The 16,848-nt window shown below is 43.1% G+C and overlaps 1 protein-coding gene across 11 annotated transcripts in view; it reads right to left on the bottom strand.

Moving 5' to 3' along the window:
* Positions 1 to 16,848, bottom strand: part of LOC308080643 (inositol polyphosphate-4-phosphatase type I A-like) — a 164,335-nt gene that overhangs the window by 62,052 nt on the left and 85,435 nt on the right. For 10 of the 11 annotated variants that reach the window (XM_080422550.1, XM_080422553.1, XM_080422552.1 and 7 more), the window contains exon 2: positions 8,434 to 8,552. The gene's annotated coding sequence lies outside the window, so the exon portion shown is untranslated. The remainder of the gene's footprint in view (positions 1 to 8,433; positions 8,553 to 16,848) is intronic. The other variant, XM_080422551.1, reaches the window with a different exon arrangement.

Raw genomic sequence — 16,848 nt, 5'->3', positions numbered from 1 at the left:
GCTCACAAGCTTGTCCATCGGCTATTTTCAGTGCACGACACTTGCATGTAACTAAGTATAAATCAGGATTTAAGCTTGCGTGTGTGTGTGTGTGTGTGTGTGTGTGTGTGTGTGTGTGTGTGTGTGTGTGTGTGTGTGTGTGTGTGTGTGTGTGTGTGTGTGTGTGTGTGTGTGTGTGTGTTTCAAGCACATACGTTATCGCAATATCAAGATGTAAACATCAGTTGTACCTGATCTCTTTCAGAGCTCTCTGTATTTATGCAAGGCCCAATGGTGATTTACATTTTAACATTTCCCTATTGGCCATTTGAGCTGATGTTATTATCCAGAGAGACACACAGTGAGCATGTTCAGCTGGTCAGAGTGCTTCACCAGCAGTGTTTACCCATTAAGAACTGAGGCCCATCCTAAAAATGTCTTCTAAATCAAATCAGAAACACATTTCTGAAAAACTTATGTTGCTATATCAGTGGTTCTCAATGTTTTTCATGTCAAGGACCAACAAAACTATATGTATTTGGCCGCGGACGCCCATCTCAAAATATTTTGTTCCAGGGGCCCCCAGAAGCAAAGATTTGAGTTAGAAATGTTTGTTAATATAGCTTCACAATCATTTTACTTGATCCATATTTCATACTTTGGCTATTCGAAAATAGCAGATCTACAAGCTCGTAGCACGGCAGCTTGTAGATCTGCTACTGTATTTTTTTTTTAATCGTGAAGATTTGTGCAAATCTTTGAATATACATTTTTAAAGCGAACATTTGTGACTCAAACCTTTGCTTCTGGGGGGTCCCTGGCACAACATATTCTCAGGTCTGGGTCCTTGGCACGATTAAAGGTTAGAGAACCACTGCTTTTAGTGTGTCTGTGTGATTTTCTGCAACTCCAAAAGAAATCCAGAGTGATTACAAACTGTGTCTGTGCGCTAGTAATCCACCAACCACCTTGACAACACTGCACACTGAGGGGGAAAAGCTGCCATATTAGGACATGCCAATTTTACCCTGCGGGGTGTGTGTGTGTGTGTGTGTGTGTGTGTGTGTGTGTATTTGTGAATCACATGAATTGGGACACAGTCTCACACTGCTGTTGGCACTCTAGGACCGGGCTAATCCCAGCTGGACCTCCTGACACGCAATGTCCCAACACATTCACAAAGCTGATTTACAAACACACACACACACACACAGTAGCCGTATAGCCACCACTCTTATATCCAGAGGTACGTTTGAGCACTGGCTAGTGGCTATCAAACTTGGTCCATTTAACTGCTTAACTGCCAAAGACGTTTATAAACGTCTTTGGGCCTTCAGCTATTGCCTGCCAAAGACGTTTAAAAACGTCTTTAAAAAAATAAAAAAATAAAAACTTTTCAAAAAAAAAAAAATTCTAAAAAGATTCTCTAATTATTTAAGATTGACACCTTTTCGATATTCCAAACGCATAAGGAGATAACAATTCCCAAAGATTTGCTGCTCCATCCACTTCAATGTTAAAATTGAAACGGACAAACAATTCACAATGTTTTTTGGTTTGAAACTACTGGTTTTGAGCTATTTTCAAACATCAAACACCACATGACAACAAGGTCAAATTGACCTCGTTGACATTTGTGAAACCACACCTGAATCTCATCTGTGATTAGAAATTATCTGGGATCAATCATACTGGAGAAAAATATTCTGTGGCTATGCGAAAAGGTACCAAAATCGGTCAAAACCCTGGCAGAGGCTACAGACTTTTTGAAAAAACTCTGGCAGTCAATGTTAAGAGTTAAAAACTGAGGTCTACGGGCCACCGGGGGGTCCGTGGGATTGTGTACAGGTGGTCCTCAAATGATTCATAGTTGTAGAATTGTACACTTGAGCGCACACACACACACACACACACACAGCCTTTTTTGCACCTTTCTCAGGCACTCAGTGCTATGAGCTTGTATATCTGCTATTTTTGAATAGCCAAAGTGTAAAATCATGCTTTTTAGCTCAAATAAAAAAAGGACACAGATGCGTTCCAGGTCTTAATGGGTTAAAGCAAAATAAAATTTCCCAACTGAAAAAGTTTGCAAGACCAAGTCCTGATAATGTGTGATTTGTGGAACACTAGCGCCGATTCCTTGACAATTAACACAATATGTAACATTATGATATTTTAGTAATATTGTCCCTGTTGTTCTACATACAGGCAACCAGGTGAAGAAATCACAGATTGAGGCTTTAACCTTTGCTTTAATGAAATATCCCAGACCATTAGGCCACGCTGATTTTCACTTTAGTCTAGTTTTAGTCGACTAAATATCATAAGATTATAGTCGACTAAATCTACAGTTGATTTGGTCGTCTAAAATGTATCTTGGCGGTGCCTTGATGGTGTCGTAATGGCTGATTTTACACTTGGTTGCATGCTGAAAATAGCTGATCTACAAGCTCACAACGCGTCGAGCTTGTATATGCTATTTTCAGAGCACAACACCCGAGCCCAACGAAACATATAATGACTTGTCTTTTAGTTCTACCGGATCTCTTCTCCACTAGTCCCTCACTAACATTTTAGTCTAGTTTTTATTTGTTGACGAAATTGTCAATATATTTAGTCTTAGTTTTAGTCATCATAGCTTAGTTTTTAATTCGTTTTTATGTAGTTTTCGTAGGTGAAAAAAGGTAGTCGACGAACATTTTTCGTCATAGTTTTAGTCGACGAAATCAACACTGCCATTAAGGTTTTATGGAGAATGCCGAATTGGAATCTAAATGACTGAACTCACTCAACTCAGTCGTGGCGACTGAGAACCTTAATCCATGTGCCTTCTGGTTGCAGGCCATTCAGCAGCCACTATTGCTGCTGAGATTAGTAGAGAAGGCGTGACATGGTTGATGTTGCACAGTGTCAGTGGTGGAAAAAAGTACTCAAATTCCTTACTTAAACGCAGGTTAAGTGATTTACTTTTGTTAAAATAAGTGTTAAATAGCTCTATATTCTGATAGTACTCATTGCTACAGCGTATTTGTTCAGTAAAAGGAGTCTACCAGGTCTCTCCAGCTCTTTATTAAACAGAAAATGCATTTTCAATGCTCTCTCCTGATTGGCTTAAACTTTGTCACCTACCTGACAACGCACCTACCACAACGCGTAGCGATTTGCCTCTGAGATGTAGTGGAGTAGAAGTAAAAGTATTGGAAATTGGAAATACTCAAGTAAAGTACAAAGACCTCAACATTTTACTTAAGTACGTACAGTACTTAAGTACTTAGTTACTTTCCACCACTGCACAGTGTAGCATCATGTAGTATCAACCCCGGCCCAAAATATCTGCGTACAACAAACGGGAGAAAATAACAGACCAGGTACTTATATTTGCTATTTTTGAACATTAATACAATGACATGCCCAAAAATAGGGACGCAAGGTTGAAAAGTGGTTATCGCCTGCATAATATTTATGTTGAGTTCAAACGTTTGTGCTTCAGTGTGTGATTCTGCCAGGCGGGGGGAGAGGGCCTCATCCTGTGTGTGTGTGTGTGTGTGTGTGTGTGTGTGTGTGTGTGTGTGTGTGTGTGTGTGTGTGTGTGTGTGTGTGTGTGTCTCTCTCTCTCAGGGTTCCCCTTTGTCTTCCAACAGAGAAAGAGGAATACAGAGACACAGAAACACTGAGACTGAGAGAGAGAGAGAGAGAGAGAGAGAGAGAGAGATCACCTTGACCATACATGGTGAAATCCTTTTTACAGTTTACTCCCTGCAAACGGAGGACAAGACAGTGCGTGCACACGCGCGTGCACGTGTACGTGTGTACAGTACGTGTGTGTGTGTGTGTGTGTGTGTCAGGGTTTGAGCCAGGGTTTTACGGGAAAGGCAAGAAATCCTATCTCTCTCTCTCTCTCTCTCTCTCTCCTGACGCCTGAACCACACAGGAACCGTTTTAGTTTTAGGCAGAACGATGGCTAAACACAAACCTTTAACAGGGCAGACAGACAGACACAGACAAACACACCACGGGAGCTTCCATTCGTCAATCCATCTCTGTTCAGCCAATCCCCAAGCGTTCATCTTGGAGATACACATGGCAAGATTTAGGCTCAGCAAAACTTAAAGGACGACTTCACCTGTCTTCATATAATAGGTCCTCACTGATGCTCATGATAATATGGCACCATTTCTGTCTACTCTCTGTCTGTGTCTCAGAGGAGGGCGGCTGTGGACGGTTCAGAAACCCGCCTACCATGGGGAATCCAAGCTAATAGAAACGGCAGGCTTTCTATTCCTGGAAAGTTAGCATGCTACAGCATAATGGAAGCAATTGTTGTCGAGTTAATAAAAATCCAATCCATCTAAAAAAATTAAAGACATTCCTAGTGATGATGTCACTGGTAGGCGGGTTTCTGAAGCGTCCACAGCCCTCCTAAGAGACACAGACCGAGTAGAAATTTTTTTCACAAAACTGTTACTTTTCAGGATTCAAATTCAAAAACAGCAAAAGTAGCAGATCTACAAGCTCAAAGCATGCATATCTGCTACTTTCAATACTTTTGTGTGACACTTTGTGTAGTATGATCAAGGAGGGCGTTAAAGGGATAGTTCACCCACAAAATGACTTATTTTCTATCGATTAGTCACCCCATGGAGACTTGAATGCATGGATATTTTTTAGTTTTTGTCGCATTCCTAAGCCAATAATTTGATGACCGGCAGCGGTTCCGGTAGGAGACACAAAGAGTCCGGAACCGTTGCCTACCGGTCCGCTGGTCATGAAATTATTGGCTTAGGAATGCGACAAAAACAATATTTGTTGGGTGAACTATCCCTTTAATTTACAAAAAGTTAGAATATGGAGATAAGAGGTTTTCTGCCTGACAGCAACAATATGCAATAGGCTGCAATATACAACGTGTACACCAAAGAGAAGCAAGTTTCCATTACACTGTTCAGTCAGAATAATAAACAGAATGACATATATGTGCGCGCAGGAGACAGAAGGGTTACCGGTGAATTATAAGTGGCGCTTATTAACCGTTCAAAGGTTGGCCTTAATCTGTAAGATTTATACGCCTTATACATTAAGCCTAATTTATAGGCTACTTCTAAGGTTAAACACCATTCGTAGTTCAAACACACACACATGTTGGCGGTGTAGGAATCATATAGGCTCAAACATAATGAAATATCTATCCTGCCGTCTCGCTCTCAACCTCTAACTCACATGCACGCCGCACATGCACGCACACACACACACACACACACCTGCTAATCTCCTCAGACTAACGCAGGCATGCATTAGACCAGGGGTCTTCAACGTTTTTCAGGCCAAGCTGAGAGAGAGATGAACTGGGGACCAGGGGTGTAGTGGAGGGGGCGCGCAGGGGAGCGGTGTCCCCCCCTACTTCAAAAAACAGGGTTTGGGTTTTGGTCAAATTATTTCGTTTGTTTTCATCAACGCTGTCACCGCAATGGATGTGGTCAGGCAGAGCCCGTCAATATCGATTGGTCGTGATATCGCCCTGACAACCAATGACAATCCCTTGGCATAACTAACACACTCAGCTGACTGCCCCTTCGGGCTATAGGAACTAAACTACACTCTCCTGGAGAATGTAAGAAAACTTGAGTCAGGCTTTGCGCACGCACAACAAAACTGTCTCTCTCCAAAGCAATGAATATAATACATATTTAAATAGAAATTCTAATCATGTGGATCTCAGGGTAAACATGGGAACGACGTGGCTCCAATGTGGATCACGTACTAGATTGGCCAGCCTGTGACAACAGTCATCTATGACATCAGTTGTCTGTGACATATCTATGACGCATGACTCCACATTGTTTCACACAATATTTCAGCCCGATCAGAGCGCCATAACAGGTTAGACTTCCATAACAAGACCAGGAGACCTGGTTCTGCCAGACCCAGAATGAAGTCCTAGTATGTAACACACCTACACCTTGACCTGTGACCTGCTGGCAGTGTGCACAGCAAGGAATGCGGCCGTTTGCAGGATGAGCTCCAGATACATGAACAGACACAAAGCATGAAGCTGTCAAAACGATGACCTCGAGTCCCTGGATGTCTGCTGTGCAACGCAAAAACAAACCTGCTGGGATCTGGATGTTTCACTAGAGCAGTGTCTCTCAAAACAAGAGACTCCCATAACTCTCAGAGTTACAGACCTGTAAGGGTCCATTTGGTTCCATGTATACACTTAAGAGTTATAGACCTGTAAGGGTCCATTTGGTTCTATTTAGACACTCTCAGAGTTACAGACCTGAAAGGGTCCATTTGGTTCCATGTGCACACTCTCACTCACTCGGTGCCACACTATGAGCTTGTAGATCTGCTATTTCTGAATAGCCAAAGACATTTAAAACTAGAAAATGTGCTCCTCGGAGCACAAGTCTCCGCCAGCAGACCCGTGCTATTTTAATCAAATGAAATCACTTACCCTATCTTTAACCATAGTTCTCTAGGAATGTTCTAATTCTTACTTAAAATAGAACATGTTACTATATCATAGCAATTATATTATCATAGCAATAACTAATGAGATACAGTAGGGTAAAATATATATCTTTTAGTTAAACAAAAAGTTCTTTGTTAAATAAAAGATAAATAAAGAAATATTTATTGTCAAAAATATGTTCTAAAGGCACATTTTGCCAATAGGCTGGTGAACCTCTTGTGTTTTTTAGGAATTTGAAGGCTATGTCTGTGAATAACATTGTTTGTACATTTTGTTGTGATTTGAATATGCCAGCATTAACCCTTTGATTTTGGAATGTTTGACCGCGGCTTTGCCGTAGGGATATCTGAATTTGATCTTTGACTTGTTGTGCTTCCACCATGTACTGAGCTGCCAGGAGATAGTCTATGTCTTTAGCAAAACGGCCATCACAATGCAAAAGGCGTTGGTTAAAATATTTTCTGTGAGTGATGTTTTTTGCTCTTTCTGTTTTTAAACCACCGCGGCCATAAGGGTACTTTGATGGGTTTGCCAACTCTTCAAACTTGTCGTCTTGGTAGAATGCGCGTGGTTTTTGGTGTTCTGCAGGGGCGACTGAATATGTACAGTAGTGTCTGCATCTAAAAAATGTTCTTCTTGAAGCAATGTGTCATATGGGAGTCCTCGTAATTGACTGGTTTGTTCAAATGCTTGTCTGTCTTCTTCATCTTCATTGTCTTGAACAGTTTCAGCAGTTGATTGGTGTGTTTGATCTATGTCAGTTTTCTCTAGTGCTACATAATGTATTTGATCAAGGTGGCCAATTGTTACAGTATTAAGACTTCGGCCTTGTTGTGGGATCAATTCAACTCTATAGTCCTGACCAATGTTAGGTGTTCTCAGAGGGACACACACACGCACGGACGGGTGATTTGTACTGGAAGGTACCGTTCCAATCAAGACTGATTGATTCTGTCTTACCTCACTTCACTTTTTTGAAGTGACACACCTATTTATAGGATTTTATTTCGTCATGCGTCCCTCTAGCCAATCAAAAGCATTGGTGTCAACATATTGTCACGTGTCACGTGGAGCTTGACCAATGTTAGCTTGGCTAGGGGGGGGACACACACACACAGCGGGACGAAGCGAAAACATACTCTCCGCCTCCGGCGGAGACAATGACACAGATGTGTTCCCCGTCTTAATGGGTTAATCCCACTAGGGGGGGGGGGCAATTAGTTTAGAGCAGCTTTTAACAGAGAAACACAACAACGACATACAAACAAACCGAATACTCCAAGGAGCTAAATGTGGAACGGAATTATCATAAACATTCTTAACACATTGATTGCCTAGATCGAGTCAACTCGTTTTTAGAATCCATCGCTTGATTGCCTAGATCGAGTTAACTCGTTTTTACATTTTTGGGGGAAAATTCCACAAGGGGCGACCTAACACAGCTTTGGAATGATCGATCGTCTCTCAGAGAAGAACAATGTGGATGTGACGTCATTCCAAAAAACGTCACTTCCATCCGCCCCAATGATGGGATTTTCAGAAAAACGGCTGTAACTCAGTTTCTTTTTTTTCCATTGAAAACCACCCGTTTTCAGCGGACCAAAGCTCCAAAATGGCGGATCACGGTTGGAAACTTGTTGTTCCCATGGATACACAGATCCTTCCGTCTACTCACAGGAAACTTTTTCCGTGTGTTTTTTTTACACAATGTCGGTTCCACGGCGTTTCAAATATCATCGGATTGAGGTAATTATACGCCGGCACGGGGATAGAAAACTATGTTTAATATCTTGGCAGTCAATGTGTTAACATGATAACACAGTGAGAGAGCGCCATCCGCCATAGCATTGCTGTTGGGTGGAAACCTTGTATGTCCAAAACTGGTACTTTTCAAGAAAACAGATACACTACACATACTGGAGACCACATTACAGATGATAATATGAAAACAATTGGACAAATAAATAAATAAATGTTCTCACTGCAGAAGGCTGAGGGGTAGAGAGAGAGGGTCCACTGATGCACAGTAAGAGATGAGGAGTCCCCCCCCACACACACACACACACAGGCAGGGCGAGAGAGCACAGTGTCCCTTCGCTATCTGGAGAGAGAGAGAGAGAGAGAGAGAGAGAGAGAGAGAGAGAAATGCACAATTATTATGGTTTGTAAGATAGCTTTCTCGAAACACGGAGAGAGAGAGAGAGAGAGAGAGAGAGAGGTGAGAAACAGTGGTGTAAAGTAACGAAGTACATTTACTCAAGTCGTGTACTTGAGTACACTTTTGAGGAATGTTTAATTTACTGGATTATTTCCCATACTTTTACTTTTACTCCACTACAGGAGTAAAAGTAAATCGCCTATTTGATCGGCTATTTGAAAATAGCCGATCTACAAGCTCACAACGCGTCGCGATTGTGAGCTTGTAGATCGGCTATTTTCAAACATTATTTTGAGCACTTTTACTTGTGGTACTTTAAGTATATTTTGATGCCAATACTTTTGTACTTTTACTCAAGTAACATTTTGAACACAGGCCTTTCACTTGTAACAGAGTACTTCTACGTTGTGGTATTGATACTTTTACTTAGGTAAAAAAAAAATGCAGTACTTTTTCCACCACTGGTGTAGAAAGGATGTCTGTCTCAACTTTCCCCTGTCCTGCCTAAGACAGTCCATCTCATGTATTTATGTATGTCTGTTCTCTCTCAGCGGTGGTACGTATATCCTACATGCCTCATGTTTCCACATCTCCACCTAAGACCTACTAGGCTACTACCACCAACCAATCATCAATCAGGCTTCACATTGTTTAATGTGTCTCCCTATGTGCTACAGCCTTATTGGTTCAGCAACTTTTTCTTTTTCCTAATTTTTTTTATCCCACGATTTTGTAACCCTTTTTCACCCGGTGTAAATGTTCTAAGTGATCCTGGGCGCCTCACTCCCCCCACCAGCCTAGGGAGCCCAGGGCCGAGCTCATGCCTCCTTCAATGCATGAGAGCCAACTGACCTTCTTGTCACCTGACAGGGGGGGAGTTTCCCCCGATTGGACGTAGCGCGTGGAAGGAACACGTTATTCCAACCAGTTCCCCCTTCCCCTCCATCAGGCGCCCCGGCTGTCATGGGGGAGGCGGTATAGCGACCAGGATTGCTACATGTTTTTGTGAGGGTATTAACTACCCTAGGAGACACGAGGAGAACATGCAAACTCCACACAGAGTAGGCCCTTTCGCCAACCCCACCTAGGGTATGGGCGCTGACGAAACCTTTTATGTAATTTAGATGTTATTTAGACAGATGTCAGGTTCATTTGCTGACCTGGCATCCTATATAATTTCAACAGATTACTATAATTTTTTATATTATACTTTTTAGACTGATGATAGGTTCTTGGTTTACCTATGATCCTAGATTACTATTTCTATGCATTTGATGTGTTACCTCGTGTTTACATTGCTTACTGTAAATCGCTCTGGATTGAGAGGGTCAGCTAAATGCCTAAATTGTTTATAATAACTCTGAGAGTGTACGAATGGAACCAAATGGACGCGTAAGGGTCCATTTGGTTCCATCTGTACGCTCTCAGAGTTACAATCCTGTAAGGGTCCATTTAGAACCCCCTAAAGGAACACTGAGGGGGTTTGTGTGGCTGTGCGTGTGTGTGAGAGAGAGAGATTTAGTTCTGGATGTCAGTTTGTAGGCGCAAACAGGCGACGTGGGCGAATCTTGATCGGATAGATCCTCTAGCTAGCAGATTAATACAAAGAAGAGAAGTGTGTCTGTGACGCAATTCAATGTGTGTGTGTGTGTGTGTGTGTGTGTGTGTGTGTGTGTGTGTGTGAGCTCCTGCTGCTCCAAAGGCCCCGTTTCCTAAATGGCCATCTGCAGCCTATAAAAGAGACGCTGATCAATACAAACTGGCTCCAGAGAGCGCCAGAGAGACAGAGAGAAGTGTGTGTGTGTGTGTGTGTGTGTGTGTGTGTGTGTGTGTGTGTGTGTGTGTGTGTGTGTGTGTGTGTGTGTGTGTGTGTGTGTGTGTGTGTGTGTGTGTGTGTGTGTGTGTGTGTGTGTGTGTGTGTGTGTGTGGACTCCACATTAGAATGGAGCATGAATAATTTCTTTAGAAGGACAGAGCAGCTGTAGTTCTCTTTTCACATGAAAATTAGCCTCGCCAAAGCCAAGTGTGTGCGCACGCACGCACACACCCACGCACACACACACACACAACTGCTAATCAGGTTGGTTTGACATAGCATTGGCAGGATGAAGAAAACCTCAGCTCGCTCACATAGTGTGTGCGTGTGCGTGTGTGTGAGAGACGTATATGCACATGTACATTGTGCTCCGGTTTGCAAACACACTTCCTGTATTTCAAGGAAACCATTGCTAACCACATAAGGCTCCTCCTCAGTATAAACCTTGTTCAACACAGACCTGGCTGTTAGTGAGCGTCATGATCTTACCAGGACAGACACAGACAGACAGACAGACAGACAGACAGACAGACAGATAAAACAAACAGAAACGAAGTGAAAATGAAATTGAACTAAACTGAATTACATCATTTGCATCAAACAACAGTTCACGTGGATTAAAGCAACATCAAATTAGCACTATTAGCACAATATGTAAACTATACTGCTGTAGCAAACCACAGTGAAGAAATCGAAGATCGAGGCTTTAACCTTGGCTTTTACGGAATATCCAAGACCATTATGGTTTAATGGAAGAGGATTCTGAACGCGTATGACCACTCGTTTGACCACTTCAAATACTACGAAATAATACGAAAATAAACAGCCTATCTGTAAACTCACAACACGTCGCAGACGCGTTGTGAGCTTATTTTTTCACGTGCAACATGCTTCCATTGTCCTATGTTTAATGTTCTTGTAATTTTAGGTTTTAGTAGGTTGTCATTGCATTCTACTGGCTCACCTGCCAGTGAGGTGCCCCTCCCACCAAGGAGTGCCTTGGTCTTGCACCCTGACCAAAACCAATTCCAGCGTGCCTTACATACCGGCAATAAAGACATGTGTGAGTTCTGCTGAAAGCAGAAGTGGGGCTGCATGCCGTAGCCGTACATCATGTGTGGCAGCTTAAACACTTAGAAAAAAAAACCCACTTACAATTCTGTTTTACACGGATCTCAGAGAGATGCCAAAAAGTAACGCTTCCCTCATCTGTTAAAGGAAGTGTTGTCCACAGATCCTTGTTTTAAAATGGAGCTCAAAACCACCATCAACTGTACTGACATCCCAAACTGCTGTAATCATAGCAGTGTGGGTCAAGTATGTACTTTGTGGCAGTGGTTCTCTAACCTTTTCATGTAAAGGACCCCCAAAATGATAATGTATTTGGCCGCGGACCCCCATCTCAAAATATTTTGTTCCAGGGACCGCCAGAAGCAAAGATTTGAGTTACAAATGTTCGCTTTAAAAAACTATATATTCAAAGATTTGGACAATTATTTGTTTTCAAAAATAGCAGATCGACAAGCTCATAGCACGGCACTCGGTGCCGCGCTATGAGCTTGTATATCTGCTATTTTTGAATAGCCAAAGTATAAAATATGGATAAAGGGTTTACAATGACTTTATTATTAACTAATTTTGCTGGGGACCACCTGGTATCCCCCCCAAGGACCCCAGACCCCACTTTGTGAACCAATGCTGTATGGAACAGTAATTTTGATCAAATCCAACATGAAACACGGTGAGTCACCTCACATCAGGTGGCACACAATCTAATTAAAACCTCCACTCAAAGAAACGCTGGAGCCAAGCTACACTTTACACTGCTTATGAATAAAGCTATTTACTGATTTTAATCATTAATCCAATGGAGCTTGTAGGAGGATAGCAGTCTATAACAAGGGTTCCCCTAAACTTTCAGACCGCGACCCATCAAAATAATCCAATTTGAACTGGGGACCCCCCACCCTGACAAGCACTGCGAGGCGTTGTGAGCTTGTAGATCGGCTATTTTCACAATGTTTTCCACTTTCTTACGTAATATTTGACAATTTGGCCAATTTGGTGTTTAAAAGGTCTTAAAAGTCCTTTCATTGTAACTTTAGAAATGTGCAGATACCCTGTATACATACTGTATGTTGGTTTGTTTACTGTTGAGTGAGAGAACAATGTTGCACATAAAGCTAATCATTTTGTGCCGTGCTGCGAGCTTTTTAGATCTGCTATGTTTGAAAATACTTGAAAAATATCAAAAATGTTTGAAAATGTTCAAAAAAAAAATCTCTTCTGGGGGTCCCTGGCAAAAAAAATATTTTCAGATGGGGGTCCGCGGCAAATACATGATACATTTTGGGGGTCCGTGGCAAGAAAAAGATTGAGAACCACTGACCTACATATAATGCTATAATATACATTGGCACGCAGTTGTGGTCACGTACCAATACCCACCTACATCTTATCCTGCTTTTAGTAGGGTTTACCTCAACATGTTCCACTCCAAACAGTTCCTATTTTGGACATACTATAGCAGCAGAGCAGAGAAAGAACAGCAGCAAAAGCTATTAATAAACAACAGAAGAGTTTCCTCAACCAGAGCGAGAGAGAGAGAGCTCCCATGTGGAGCTGGAAAACGACCCGTCTCATAATAAAGCGCCACACAGCATGATCGTGCATTCCCCCCCCCCCCCCCACCCCTCCTCTCTAAACGCCTTGCCTCGGAGCATCTGTTCCATTTCCATGCCGTTTTTTTATGACCCCGCCGCCACAGAGCGCTGCGGCGGCTTCCGATCCGCGCAGCTACATCATGACATGACAGTTAAAAAGGCAGAGCTGCCACCGGCGTGGTGTGGCAGTGCCACCGGCACCAGACAGCTCTGCACAGACCTACCCCGGACACAGACACGTCCTCCTGTCCCTTTCCTTCCTTCCCTCCTATATCTTCCGCAGGGCCTCTCTGATGTCGGCCGAACGCCGATGGATGGATGTAAACAAACTCACGCGCAGGCAGGCAGCGTCACGAGGCGAGAGGAACGAACGCAGCTGCTTCTCGCCTGTTGGCCCTTCATCTTTCATCTCTCCTCCTCCTCTCTCTCTCTCCTCACATCTCTCCCCTTTCTCTCTCTCTGTCACACACACACACACACACACACACACACACACACACACACACACACACACACACACACACACACACGCTTCCCTGCTTCTTGAACATATTGGAGCCACTTAACCCGTTAAGACCTGGGCCGATTCTACAAAATTCCTTCAAAATCAGTATTTATCAACAAGAACCCCCCCAGGAAGAAAGTCAAAAATAAGATTTGTCAAAGAATGTTCACAAATAGCAGATGTACAAGCTCACAGAGATAAGACAAGCTGTACCAATGTGAGCTTGTAATATCTGCTATTTTTGAGAACCATTGTTCTAAACCACTGTTACAAATCCTAAGAGTTTTCTGAAAAACTTCTGACACAGATGCTGGGTTAAACCCCAGCATCCATAACCTGGAGGGGAACATTAGCCACAAAAGAAAATACAAGCTACAAGCTCAGATCGGTACAGCTTGTACTTGTATCTCTAATAGAGGGTTCAATTGGTTAGCTCTTTCTCGCCAACACTCTCGACCCGGGAAAACGCTTGATCGGTTCCACTGTCACCCATGTCATTTCCATTCGTCAAGCCTCTCTCTTTGGCCTGCCACTGTGTCCTCTCGTGATGATGATGACGTCTGCTGCATTACCACAGCCTACAGGCTGTGCAAGCCATATTATAGCGATACCGTGGGATTAGAGACTAACCTTAAAAAAAAATACACGCAGCCCACCCACCTGACCACTTAACGTGGCAGATGGGTCTTCAGCACAGTGTCTTTGCGCTGGGTGAAGTTGCCCCCCAGTGACAACTGGGGGAGGAGAACGTCTCCTTGATGTCCCCTCCATGAGCTGAGGACACACAGGCTGTGCTGATAGAGAATGTCATCTACTGTACATCTGGGGAGGTTTTCCTTACTGCAGTCTGCTCTATGCATTTGAAGTCGACACCCACGAATGGTTCAAACCCAGAGTTTCTGCCACTGTTCCAGAGGAGAGGGCCAACCACTCAGTTTTTCTAGCACCTTAACTAACGTCCATAAGTATATCATGCACAGTATCTCAAGTACCATGTGTAAATATGTAGATAACTTGTTTTTTCTTTGTTCTCTTGTTTGATCTCCTCTCCCCCTTGCCCTTGCTTGAAGAAGGGGGGGCCCTTCTTCTTCTTCCATTTTTTCCCCCCTATGGATATAACGATACGATGGGAACTATGCACGAAAACGAATTTCACCCACTTTTCTACTTCTGTAAACCTGTGATGTGACAATAAAGCTGATTCTGATTCTGGAAGAAAGTTGAGCCCAAGGGGAAAGGCCTGTTTCCAATGTCTAGCATGTGCTGTTGCATGGTGGGAGATCGTATCATCCTCTTTGGAGGACGCCACACATCCGATGATCTGTACATCTTCTGGTCTGAAAACATTATGCAAGCCGGCAGTCATTCAGTATCCATGGACTGGAGCCGTCAGAACTCACACACAACATCAGGTCGACTGGCAGCCATTACTAAGAAGATGAAATGACGATGACTCTGAGATGTTTGACCTGTATGTCCTATGTCTGAAATCATTATTCTATTCAGTATTACATGAAGTGTGAAATGGAAGAATTATATATTGATATTTTTTTCTTCCTATAACAACATGCCCAAAATAGGGACATCAATTTGAAAGTGGTTAAAGACATACTGTATGTAACTTTGCCCTGTGTTTACATAACAAAACTAGAAAAGGGCGCTCCTCGGAGCCCCACCAGGCCGGGTTGCCTACCCAGGGCATGCAAAATTTCCAGGAAAAAAATATAAATTTATTGTATGATCAAAACAGTTCAACAGGGCCCGGACCGCTGGCCTAGTGGTCCGGGCACTTAGGCTCAAAGTTGCCTGACAGCGCGCCGCGGGTTTGAGTCTCGATCCCGACGGCCTTTGCTGCGTGTCACTCAATTGTCAACTGTCTAACTTCACTTCACTATCAATAAAGATATAAAAAGCCCAAAAATAAATCTTTAAAAAAAAGTTTAAAAAAAAGTTATGGACTAAAACATGAAGTGGGCTGTTATAGCGCACCTTGAGGCAAAGTAAAAAGAAAGTGCGGGTGGAGGTTCTTCCTTGGCCTACTGAGAGTGTGAATGCAAAGTTTCACGGCAATAGGACGCTGCGTTCATTCATGATTCTTGGCATGTTGTGCAAAATGGGCCCCTCCAAAATGTCATTTAGCAAACTTTTCCCAACTTTTACCAACAAGTCCAGTTGACTGTAACATCTTCCCCTGAAATTTATTGTGAACACCACTGAGACACACCTGCCTGGGCTGTGGTTGCTCTGGCTATAATTTGACATATTAGGGATATCAACGGTAATCAAGGGACCTGGATATTGGATAGAGTGGCCGCTGGCCCAAAAAAGGACTGACTTTAAAAAGTATATATTATTATCGTCACACACTCACAATACAATTATTATCTTATATTATTATCAATATAATCTTCACAATATCGATATCAGGTCATTTGTTCAAAATACCATATTTGATTTAGTCCAAATGGCCAGCCCTAAAGACTGGTCACTTCAGCAGCTATTGCCATTACACTAATTGCTGGGTATATAACGCTTCTGTCTAGCCTACGTTATTATTTGTCCCGGACCGCTCGCTACAGGAACACATTGATTCTGCGCTTCTTCTGAAGCGTTTAAAAACAACGGGGTGGGCCGGGGGAGCGGGGGGGGGGAGAAAAAACTGCAGCCTCTTGCAGTTTGGGAAATTGCAGCACCCGGTGCAATTTGAGATACTGTACTGGAAGGTTACCAGCAGTTTGCACTGTCTGTCTGTCGGTTTCATTCTTCTGGGGGACTGTAGGTCTGATAAACGCTGAGAGCGCTGAGTACAGCCAAACAGGGCTTGTTCACCAAGGTGCCAAAATTCACCATGTGTGAGCCTTCCAGAGGTGTCATATAGCAGTGTGGTTCTCAAACTTTTTCATGTCAAGGAGCCCCAAATTGATATGTATGTGGCCGCGGACCCCCATCTGAACAATATGCTGTGCCAGGGACCCCCAGAAGCAAAGATTTGTGTTAAAAATGTTTGCCTTAAAAAAAACAGAAAAAGATTTGCACACATTTTTCGAGATTTTTCAAAAATAGCAGATCTACAAGCTCGTAGCACGGCACTCTGTGCGTACATTTTTCACGCTACACCCGCCCCCTCCCCTCCCCCCCGCTGACAAAACGGTCCCGGGAGGGTGGCACAGAAATGGGTCGTAGCACCGGGCACCACGAACGGGTTAATCCGCCCCTGCATGTACTTAGTTACTTTCCATCACTGCTCTGGGTTGA

The sequence above is a fragment of the Gymnoscopelus braueri genome (genome assembly GCF_963280865.1).
Source record: "Gymnoscopelus braueri genome assembly, chromosome: 24".
NCBI classification, from domain to species: Eukaryota; Metazoa; Chordata; class Actinopteri; order Myctophiformes; family Myctophidae; genus Gymnoscopelus; species Gymnoscopelus braueri.
Note: the sequence above shows the minus strand (reverse complement) of the source record. Positions and strands in the feature narration are given on the sequence as shown.